Source organism: Lytechinus pictus, chromosome 1 (assembly GCF_037042905.1).
Source record: "Lytechinus pictus isolate F3 Inbred chromosome 1, Lp3.0, whole genome shotgun sequence".
NCBI lineage: Eukaryota > Metazoa > Echinodermata > Echinoidea > Temnopleuroida > Toxopneustidae > Lytechinus > Lytechinus pictus.
The window spans coordinates 11,394,835-11,405,150 of record NC_087245.1 but is presented as its reverse complement, the minus strand read 5'-3'; the positions used below and the strand labels follow the sequence as shown (position 1 = coordinate 11,405,150).

General features: G+C 34.5%; 1 long non-coding RNA gene across 1 annotated transcript; it reads right to left on the bottom strand.

The window, feature by feature from the left end:
* Nucleotides 1-1,470: 1,470 nt before the first annotated feature.
* Nucleotides 1,471-5,543, bottom strand: LOC129258578 (uncharacterized). The gene is made up of 3 exons (XR_010294696.1): nt 5,489-5,543; nt 3,377-3,816; nt 1,471-3,027 (listed from the first exon to the last, which is right to left on the bottom strand). It is a non-coding gene; the product is annotated as an uncharacterized LOC129258578 (long non-coding RNA).
* Between the last annotated feature and the right edge of the window lie 4,773 nt (nt 5,544-10,316).

Below are 10,316 nucleotides of genomic sequence, written 5' to 3'. Positions count from 1 at the left end.
TACTAAAATTAAGAAGGGGAACAGGAGAAAGGGTAATTATTAATGAAGTACCACCATTTTTAACAATAAGTGTTGATGGCACAAATAATCACGCAAATGCAAAGTAGGCAATATACATGTAATGTCTTTCCAATTATTTAAATAAATAGGCAGTGCTGCACCAGCCCGAGTTTGCTCAATCTCAAGATTTTAGCCAGATCAGGCCACTAATAGTGATTAATCTCAAGATTCAAGAAACCCCATCTCCACCAACGCAAGAGCAATTCTAATCGCGATTATTGCATCTCCACTACAAATGATCTTGACATTGTTCATATCGGGATGATTTGCTGGATCAGAAATAGCGTGATTAATTGAAAACTTGGGCTGGTGCAGACGGCCCTACTGTGTAGTTTTCAGCAACACGTTTGTTATGATGATAATGGGCGATTCCACCGTTTTCACAGTACTTGATGCTTTTATGGGCAAGTCTTTCTGTCAAGTTGATACTGTCAATTTATCTTGACAAACGAGGCTTTAAAACAATACATGTACATGTATACAGAAAGGTTGTTTGCTGTATATTGTGGAGGCCATGTAACGTCCCCAAAATCAGTTAGTCTCATAATACACAAAAAGGACATGGAAAAAGGTGACTGATTACTTTTTACTACATGTAGTTCTTCAAATCAAAACACTTTTGCCAATTTCAATACTGTGCAAAACATATATACGGTAATACATAGAGGTCCGAAATAAAACCTTTGTAATTCGGAAGAAACTTCAAGTTTCTTTTGTGGATACAATAACTCTGGTCAGTAGCATTACACTCTGTCCGGCACCACAAATTAGACATTTTTTTTTAACCCTTCCCGTAAATATATTTGAAAATTTTCTTTTAGGTGTAAAATGATGGCCTTGAGATCATCAAACTGAAAATTTTACAAAACAAACAAATTCTTAAAATAGTCCCATGAATATGTTTTTGGATGGTTCGGATTCTCGTAAAAAGAGATGAGTAAGAACATTTTTTTTAGGTTAATCGTGTTCACCCTTTGTATTTATGAACTTCCATATGAGTTTAAATAGAAAATTTTGATCCAGATTTGAAAAAGAGCCAATGTAAATTTACGGAAAATTTCCACTTTGCTTGGAATCGCCATTGAGACATGTTGGGAAAATAATGTAAAATGTACATGTAGTCCTTTTTATCCCAGGTTTGGTTATGTCGTTTAATATAGATACACGTACATGTACATGTAGCCTACATATAGTCAGCTAGAGTTCTGCAGCAATGTTGTTGCCCACCTCAGAATATTATACTATTGCATATAGTATTACAAAATGCCTCTATTTATTATCCCTATTGGTACATTTTCATGTATGGACTGGTGCAAAAACTGTAGTCAAACATCACTTTACAAAATAATCATTACAACTCTGGCATAATAATCAGTGTACATAGCTCTTTTTTTATCTTCCTAATTTATTCCCAATAATATTCAGTACTTGAATATTGTATACAGTGATAATTTTACATACAGTGTACTATTACATTAACTGACATAATCTTTACCATATAATAATTATCTGCTTATATATAGCGCTTTACAGATATACAATACCCTGGTCATCGGATTTAATCAGTCGATTATCATTCCCGCACACAATGTGTGCACATCCTCCACTCCCTGAGGAGTATTCCAGTCAGTCGCCTGTGAGGCGCACACAGGACTGGACAAGCTACAATGAATTTCACATCCTACCGGGTATCCATTTAGCACCTGGGTCGAGAGTGGCAAAGTGTGGATTAACGCCTTGCCAAAGGACACCAGACCGGGATTCGAACAACAACCCTCTGTTTACAAGACGAGAATCAGAACCACTACACCACGGCTCCTCCTTCATTCTAACAGTTACCAATCATTTCTAAAATTAGTTAGAACTTTAAAAATACAATTTGGTGACAATGAAAGGTCATTTCCTGCATAAACAATGTACACGTATATGCTCCACTTTTGTTATTTGTCTTATTTAAAAAAAAACGTGAGATTGTACAGGTCTAAAAAAAAGGATGAACTGTTTCAATTTCATAAAAAGATCTAATTCTTGATACATGTCTTAAAGAGCAACTCTGGGAGCAAATATGAATTTTCATCATGATAAAATGAAATATGGAATTTGTTATCTCATTTTAGCAGAAAGACAGAATGAATAAAAGGTATAAAATAGATGGGTTCTCTACAGTGCACAATTGACCATGGTCATGTGACCTGAAACTCGCACAGGATATTCAGTGGTACTTGATTAACCTAATGTCCAAGTTTCATAAACTAGATCCATAAATTTTCAAAGTTATGATGGTAATTCAACAAATACCCCCAACTTGGCCAAAGTTCATTGACCCTAAATGACCTTTGACCTTGGTCATGTGACCTGAAACTCAAGCAGGATGTTCACTAATACTTGATTAACCTTATGTCCAAGTTTCATGGACTAGATCCATATATTTTCAAAGTTATGATAGTAATTAAACAAATACCCCCAACAGAAGAAGAAATGGTCAAACTGTTTGTTATGTATTACATTGTTTTATCAATCAGAATACCGGAATAGAAAAAAAAAACAGAACCCGCACACATCGGACGGAATTTGAATAAACCTAATTTCATATATACTGTAATAAAATACAAATTTATGAAGACATGCCTAGAACTTATTCACCGGAATAATGCAAATCTTTGAAATACCATAACTTTGTTATTCCTTGTCGGATTTTGATGAAATTTTCAGTGTTTTGTTTGTCTGATTTTCCTTAATCTGTTCGAATCATTATGTTTAGCCTAAAGTACCACTTTAATAAAACATATCAGATAAATTCTCACCCTTGTAGAAGAAGACAAGCCGTGAAAGCTCCAACAAACTGGACAGCAAGAAAGACAAGCCCCTTGATGACACCAACTTGCCTCGTTATGATAAAACCCATTGTAACAACTGGATTCAGATGTGAACCACTGATTGCATCAAAACACTGTGTCAATGTCGTAACTGTGGAAATGATAAAGAAATAAAATGAAACATTTTAAAAGTAAATAAAAATAGTGCTCCATACATCCTTAATAAAGTACATGTACAATGCAATTTATTGCAATTTGGTGGCATTCCTTTTTTATCATCAAATCCAGAAATATTGTAATTTTTATAGTTTATAATCAAATGTAAAAAAAAAAATACAAAAAATGTGAGTGATATCATTGTCTTCCTAGCTTCTGTTTTTTCTTAATCTAATAACTTATTGTTGAGTTGGACTTCGTGTTTTATAAAGTTTAAAGTCTCAAGATCAGAATACATAAATGATAAATAATTTCTTTAAAAAAGAAAAATATCATGCACTTACTTGCAAAACCAAGGGTCAGTGCCACCTGTAATTCTGATATGGGTGGACGATCTGTCCAATTGAGATCTGTTGTTCCAGCAATAAACATGAAGAGAAACATACAGAAAAATTCTGCCACAATGCAGCGACAGGTCGTGACTGAACATCTACAGCACCGGCCTTTACTACTTGTACTGCTGTCATCCATTTTGGTTCTTGTAGTTTAAAGTTCTTAAATTTTGTCAATTCCTGGCCACGTGCAATTATTAGAGGAATGTGTTTTCAGTTTACAGAAATCACTCATATTTGAATCCACATGTGTTTGTGACTTTTCAAAAGAGAAGGTATGCAAGAGCTTCCTATTGTCCTGTAGCTGTGCTGGCAAGGCAGTCCTTGTTAGAATAAACTTAAAATAAAGTTCTTTCATGATCTGAAGTTTCCATTGTCAATTCAACCAGACTCTGAAGAAAAAAAAGACATTTCAGTATTACAAAAATAAATTTATGGAGACATAAATGATCTAGTAATCACAAAGAGAAGACATTGAGATTTGGGGGCTCATTTTAAAGGTACATGTACAAAGTAGGCCTACTAAAAATGTAATTAAGAAATGTAGATAAACAATGAAGATAGTAACAGCCTTAAAAAGGGCTCAGTAAATCAAGGTTTCAATTTACACTCTTTGCTAATTATTTTTTTGCAACAATGATCATTTCTTGCCAACAAGAAATTTTACCACAAAAGACTTGTCCTAAAAATATGGAACAGTCTTCTGCATCACCCGATCCCATGAAATCCTGGATCTGCCCCAGCATCACATCCGGTCTTTTTTTAGCCAAGAATAAAGTTAATGGCCATTTTGCCATCCCAAGCCCTCATATTTTTTGGTCTCGCAAACTCTGACAAGTTAGACCCCCTTCCATAATCCGAGAGTAAGAGGCTGTAGCCAAAATATAATTTTTTGATGGCATTGGGAAAATTTATGTAAGGTGTATCGAGACTGGGAGATGATTCATGAAGTGGTTCGTTAATTAACAATCAACGTTACGAGCAAATGGAATATGTTTTGGGTGCTAATCTGATTCGTATTCATTTAGATGTAGCGTAAGAATAGTTACTGTAACATCAGTTGCGCGTAAAGTTGTTTGTAACTTATGAACAATTTTATGAACACCACCCAGGTTCGCAGAATATATTCAATCCAAATCAACAATAAGAATCATCTAAAAATTACTTTTTATTTTAATTTTAGAGAGCCATTTTGAAAAAAACTTGAAGGCCATTTTTCATTTTACCAGAGCCATTTTCAGTTTTTGAGAGCCATTCTTTTTTTCATGATTCAATGCATGGCTTAGCATCGCAGATTGTCCAGCTTGTTTACAAATTCATTTAATGTTTAACATTGTTTATTAAAAAATTGATTTGTATTTTTTCTTCATTGATATTAATTGTTAAATGATTATTTAATTTATCGTTGTTCATTTAATTTTATTTGTGGGAAAGTCTTGTTGATAGACAACTCAATGCCAGATTGAGCTAGTTCTAATATTTCATTAGGGCCTTTAGGGGGAATCTCCAGTAACGTCAACCAATCTCCACCTTAGAAACGCCAGCCGTCCAAGTCGACGTAAAAAGTAATTTCAACACTGTACAGTCTAGACTACACTAACACACATTGTCAATTAACATAACAAGATTAAACTTCGCTGGCTTGCAAGTGGATGACATAAATAAAAGCTGGAGGGTTTACCACAACCACGATATAGCTAAAATATATACATTTTTACTCCTCAAATCTAACCAGCCACAATCATGACAATTCACAACAGTTTAAGTGCCGCGGCCACAGCACAGTACCGGTAAACGAAATGTCTTGTCTTCGTCATCGGGATACCTCCGGGTCAGATTTAGGACGTGAGACGTAAACCGCCGAACGACCAAGCCAGGTGAAACTGAAAGCCTGGCTAAAAAAAGGCTCAGCGACCGTCTCTCTTCCGACTACAAATGGCAAGATTTAAAGTAACGCAGCTCTGTTTTAATTAAGACAAATGTAATATAAAATGCAAAAATATGAGACTTGTAAAATCATAATCATGTAAACAATGGAAAAGGATACATAAAGAGAGATATTACCAGTGCTTATCTAGTATCACGATCCAGCAGCTCGGTAGTCGTTGAATGAGTGAGTTTATTGCCTTGGTGTAGGGGACTTTTTCTACTTTTGTCAAAACATTACAAAATTATGATTAGATTAACATGAGAAGAAATCTTTTTGAATATTTTAATGTAATATGAATTAGAAAATTATTACATTATGCTGTGATTGTAATATAATATAATACACTATAGACTTACCTTTAAAATATGTATTATTATAATCCCATTTCAAAGTGGACGATTCCAAACTACCGTATCACCATTTATCATCTTATTTTAGTGTTACATGTTGCTGCTGCGATTTTAATCATATACCGTATACTAGTAACCCCTAGTATCCAAAAACTATCCACCCAATTTCGGAAACTTGCTCGAATAATTAAGAAAACAGAATTTACCTTTCTCACTATCCTATCAAACTTTGAAGAGGAAATACTGGGCTCCAATAAACCACATTCCAACATATAATACGAATATGTTTTGTAAATAAGTGTTTGGTACCGCAATCGATATCTTTCTTTCTTTCCGTCCTTCCTTCCTTTTCTCTCTCTCCCCCTCTTTCTTTCTTTCTTCGATCCTTCCTTTCTTTCTTTCTTTCTTTATCTTTCTTGCTTTCTTTTTCTCTTACTTTCTTTCTGTCTCCCCTCTTCACTTGAACCCCCTTCCCGATGGACTGCAGTACCGTAGTATCTCCATTATAATTTTTACGTTGCGATCAAGCATGGAAATTCAATTCAACTTTGAATTAGTAAAGTGCAACTTTTTGCACATTTTGCCCATGGACCTGAAATAAATATGAAATCAATACTAGTAATTTTGAAATGATATTAGTAAAGTTTGTGAATGCAAAGTCCTCTGGATGTATTATTTGTTCTTTATTTCTTCCTGTTTCTTTTTTCTGTATTGCGATTTCTTAATTTTTATAAATCCTACAAAGTCTGGACCCTGATGAAGCCTTTAACCCTATCTAGGCCGGGGGGGGGGGGGCCTCTACATCGGAGGCCCCCCTCAACGAATCGCGCGATATTTTCGCCGCGCGAATTTTTTTTGACCGCGCCACTCGCAGACTTTTTACTTTCAAGTCTTGCGCAACTTTTGAGACCAATTTTGCGTCACCCGGGTACGTGGTTCCGAAATTACGCAACATTATGTAAGTGCATGTCCAAAAATTGCTCAAAAACGTGGTTTTGTGTACAAAGTCAATGCAAATTGTGTTTTCAACCAAAATTCATAAATGTATGATTATTTTTAGTTTTGCTGGTCTAAATGTATTTATTTTATGCTTTTTATGATCTCAGAAGAGTCCCCAACAAATTTCATTGAAAAAACAATGAAAAACAAAAGGTAAAAACAAGGAAATACATAAGAAATTGCAAAAAACAATGAATACATAAGAAAATGATTTGATATTGCAATTTTTTCATGTTCACTTGCTAAGAAAACCTCAAAGAGTATCTATACCAAATATTAGAACATTTGGAGCTTTATTTAGGGAGTTAGACTTAGAGGGAAAAGTATGATTTCGATCGCATACTAATTACGCATAAATTAGCATAATCACTTAATAGCAATTCGCATGAAATAAATTACTATACAATTTTGTAGATTATGTCTCAGGTGAGAGAGATAGACTAAGGCCCATTATGAAGCTACCAAACACCATCAATGGTCTTATTAAAGTCTTATTCTTGGTGAGAAAGATTTTTCGGCACGATCGCGCGTTCGACGGCCGAGATCTCAAGGGGGACCTGGGAGCCCCCCCCCCCCCGCGGCCATATGAAATCCCAAAATACCCCGGCCTAGAAAGGGTTAAATCAAGTTTCAGAACTATACTAGGGACTCCAAATTCTGTGGTTCTGAGAGGAATCATGCGATGAAGCAAAAAGCTTTACAAAATTTGTGTCACTCAAAACCTATAAATGACAAGTTTTGATGCATTAAATTCGCCTTCAAATGGGGGAGGGGTGAAATCCTCTAATATTTTCTTTCAGTTGTCTCTTTATAGTTTATGTGCCCCCTCAAAGTACCTGGGGCACATTACACCTTGCCCCGTAGATATGCCACTGCTTACGGAGGTTAACATTTTTCTATAGTTGCTATACTAAAAAGAACGTCTTGTGAAGAATATATCTTTAATTTTGTCAAAGATTTCCTCATTTATTCTCTTCTTCCAAGCATCAGATATTCCAATACTTTGCTCGCTCGCAACTTTGTAGAAATTTTCCCCATATGCTATGCCTAGCTGGCCCCCTCAAAATGTCGGTTTGGTTCATTATGCTATGGGGTAGAAGTCAAATTTCTGTACTTGGGATTTAAAAAAGCTAGGTGGAATCTAAGAAGAAGCGGAAACATAAACTAAATCATATACACCGTTGGGAAGCTATATATACGGTAAAAAATACAACTACGAGTATACCCGCCAGTTTTGTGTCCTATTTCAAATTAACAGCCAAAATTAAGTATTTGTTTTTAAGAGAAACATTTAAATTCGCAAAAAATAATATATGGGTTTCATTGTACTACTCATCTAATGTTATCTTATGTGGACAGAATTGTGATTATATGTCTTTAAAAAAAAATTAGTACTTAAACAGACAACATGTTTGTGATAAGCAGAAAATAAAAGTTGATCAAACATTTAGAAAGTTTTTAGAGTGTGGCTTTAACAGGAAATAAGTTTAATGAAATATTTCAATGTGAATTGATTTTAAATTTTGAATTCTAATTTTGAACAGGAAAAAATAATCGATCTTTTCAAAATGCAAACACATACATCTCCGTTCATATAAAATGACATCATATATAATTATCGAGAATCGCAAATTTTAGTCCTAAAGCAAAATACTGAGAAAAATATTGCATTATGGATTATGCTTATTCACATGCTTTCCAATAATATGAAGTGAGAACATGTAGACTGCGTTTATGCAACCTCAATCCAGAATCATGATTTGAATCATGATTAAAACACAAACATGAACCACAATACCACAGAATCAACGTTTAGACGACCTCTAGCTTCATTCCAATGTTGTTTTTTCTCGGATTCAGGCCGATCCAGTGCGCAGTTTGACAGCGGAAGTATATAGGTCAACATTTTTGCACGTGTGTCGGCTCTCAAAATCAATCTTTTGCTTCTAGAATTCAGTCTATAATACTTTTTTTTTAAAAACTTTTATTCATCTTGTATTAGGTTTATCGAAAATGGTGTTCGGAAGTGAATTTTAGCGTAGCTCCAATTTAATTTCAACATTGTTAACTCAACGACAACTGAGATATCATGGCTGTCCACGGTTAGTTCATTTACTAGAAGTTGAAGTTGAAGATATGACAAAACTAGAAATATGAAATCTCCAAAGGACACAGATGCCCCCGCTTAACGCAATAAGAAATTCATTCAATATAATTGAACTTAATATCGTGCAGAGACAAATATGCTTTTGTACAATTAATGAACAAATTTAGACCTTTGACCTAAAGACTCACCCATTCAATAATAATCTCTGATAGAAGATATGACAGTCAGGTCATTTGATGTGACCTGACTTTATTTTGGTGTCAGCTACCCAGACACCAATCATTTTTAAAATCTGGTGAATATTTCCAAAGTTATCATGCGGAAACCAACTCACATATATAATGAGCTGTGACGTGACCTTTGACCTGCGGACTCCAAATTCGAACTTACCCTGTTATTTCGGTGTCATCTACCTACACACCAAAAATTTTGTAAGTCTGTTGAATATTTCATAAGTTATTATGCGAAAACCAACTCGCATATTTAATGAGCTGTGATCTTTGAACTCTGAATTCGAACTTAGCCTTTATTTCGGTTTCATCTACGTACACACCAAATTTTGTTTTAATCCGTTGAATATTTCATAAGTTATCATGCAGAAACCAACTCGCATATTTAAAGGAAAAGTCCACCCCAATAAAAAGTTGATTTGAATAAAAAGAGAAAAATCCAACTAGCATAACACTGAAAATTTCATCAAAATCGGATGTAAAATAAGAAAGTTATGACATTTTGAAGTTTTGCTTAATTTCACAAAACAGTTATATGCACATCCTGGTCAGTATGCAAATGAGGAGACTGATGACGTCATCCACTCACTATTTCTTTTGTATTTTATTATATGAAATATGAAATATTCTAATTTTCTCCTCATTGTCAAGTGATACAACGATTAATTCCTCCCTGAACATGTGGAATTAGCATTGTTTAATCTATATGGTTCAGTCAGGTTGGTCCTTATTGTCAAATCTATAAAAAATGGCAAACAATAAAAAACAAAAGAAATAGTGAGTGATGGACATCATCGAGTTGTGCATAACACTGTTTTGTGAAAAATAAGCGAAACTTAAAAATGTCATAACTATCTTATTTTACATCCGATTTTGATGAAATTTTCAGCACTGTGCTAGTTTGATTTTTCTCTATTCATTCAGGTCAGCATTTTCCTGGGGTGGACTTGACCTTTAATGAGGAAACCAACTCGCATATTTAATGAGCTGTGCCCTTTGACCTGCGGACTCCGAAGTCAAACTTAGACTGTATTTTGGTGTCATCTACCTACACACCCAATTTTTTTTTTAATCCGTTTAATATTTTTCGAGTTATTGTGCGGAAACCAAGTGGGGTGACGGAAGGAAGGACGGACGAATGGACAGGGGCAACGCTTAATGCCTTAATTTTTAAATGGGGGAATTTAAGAAGTTTGTTATAGAATTAATATATAATATTAGAATATCAAATATTTTCAGCTTGTGCTTCTCGTTCGCATAAAAAAAACTGTGAGGT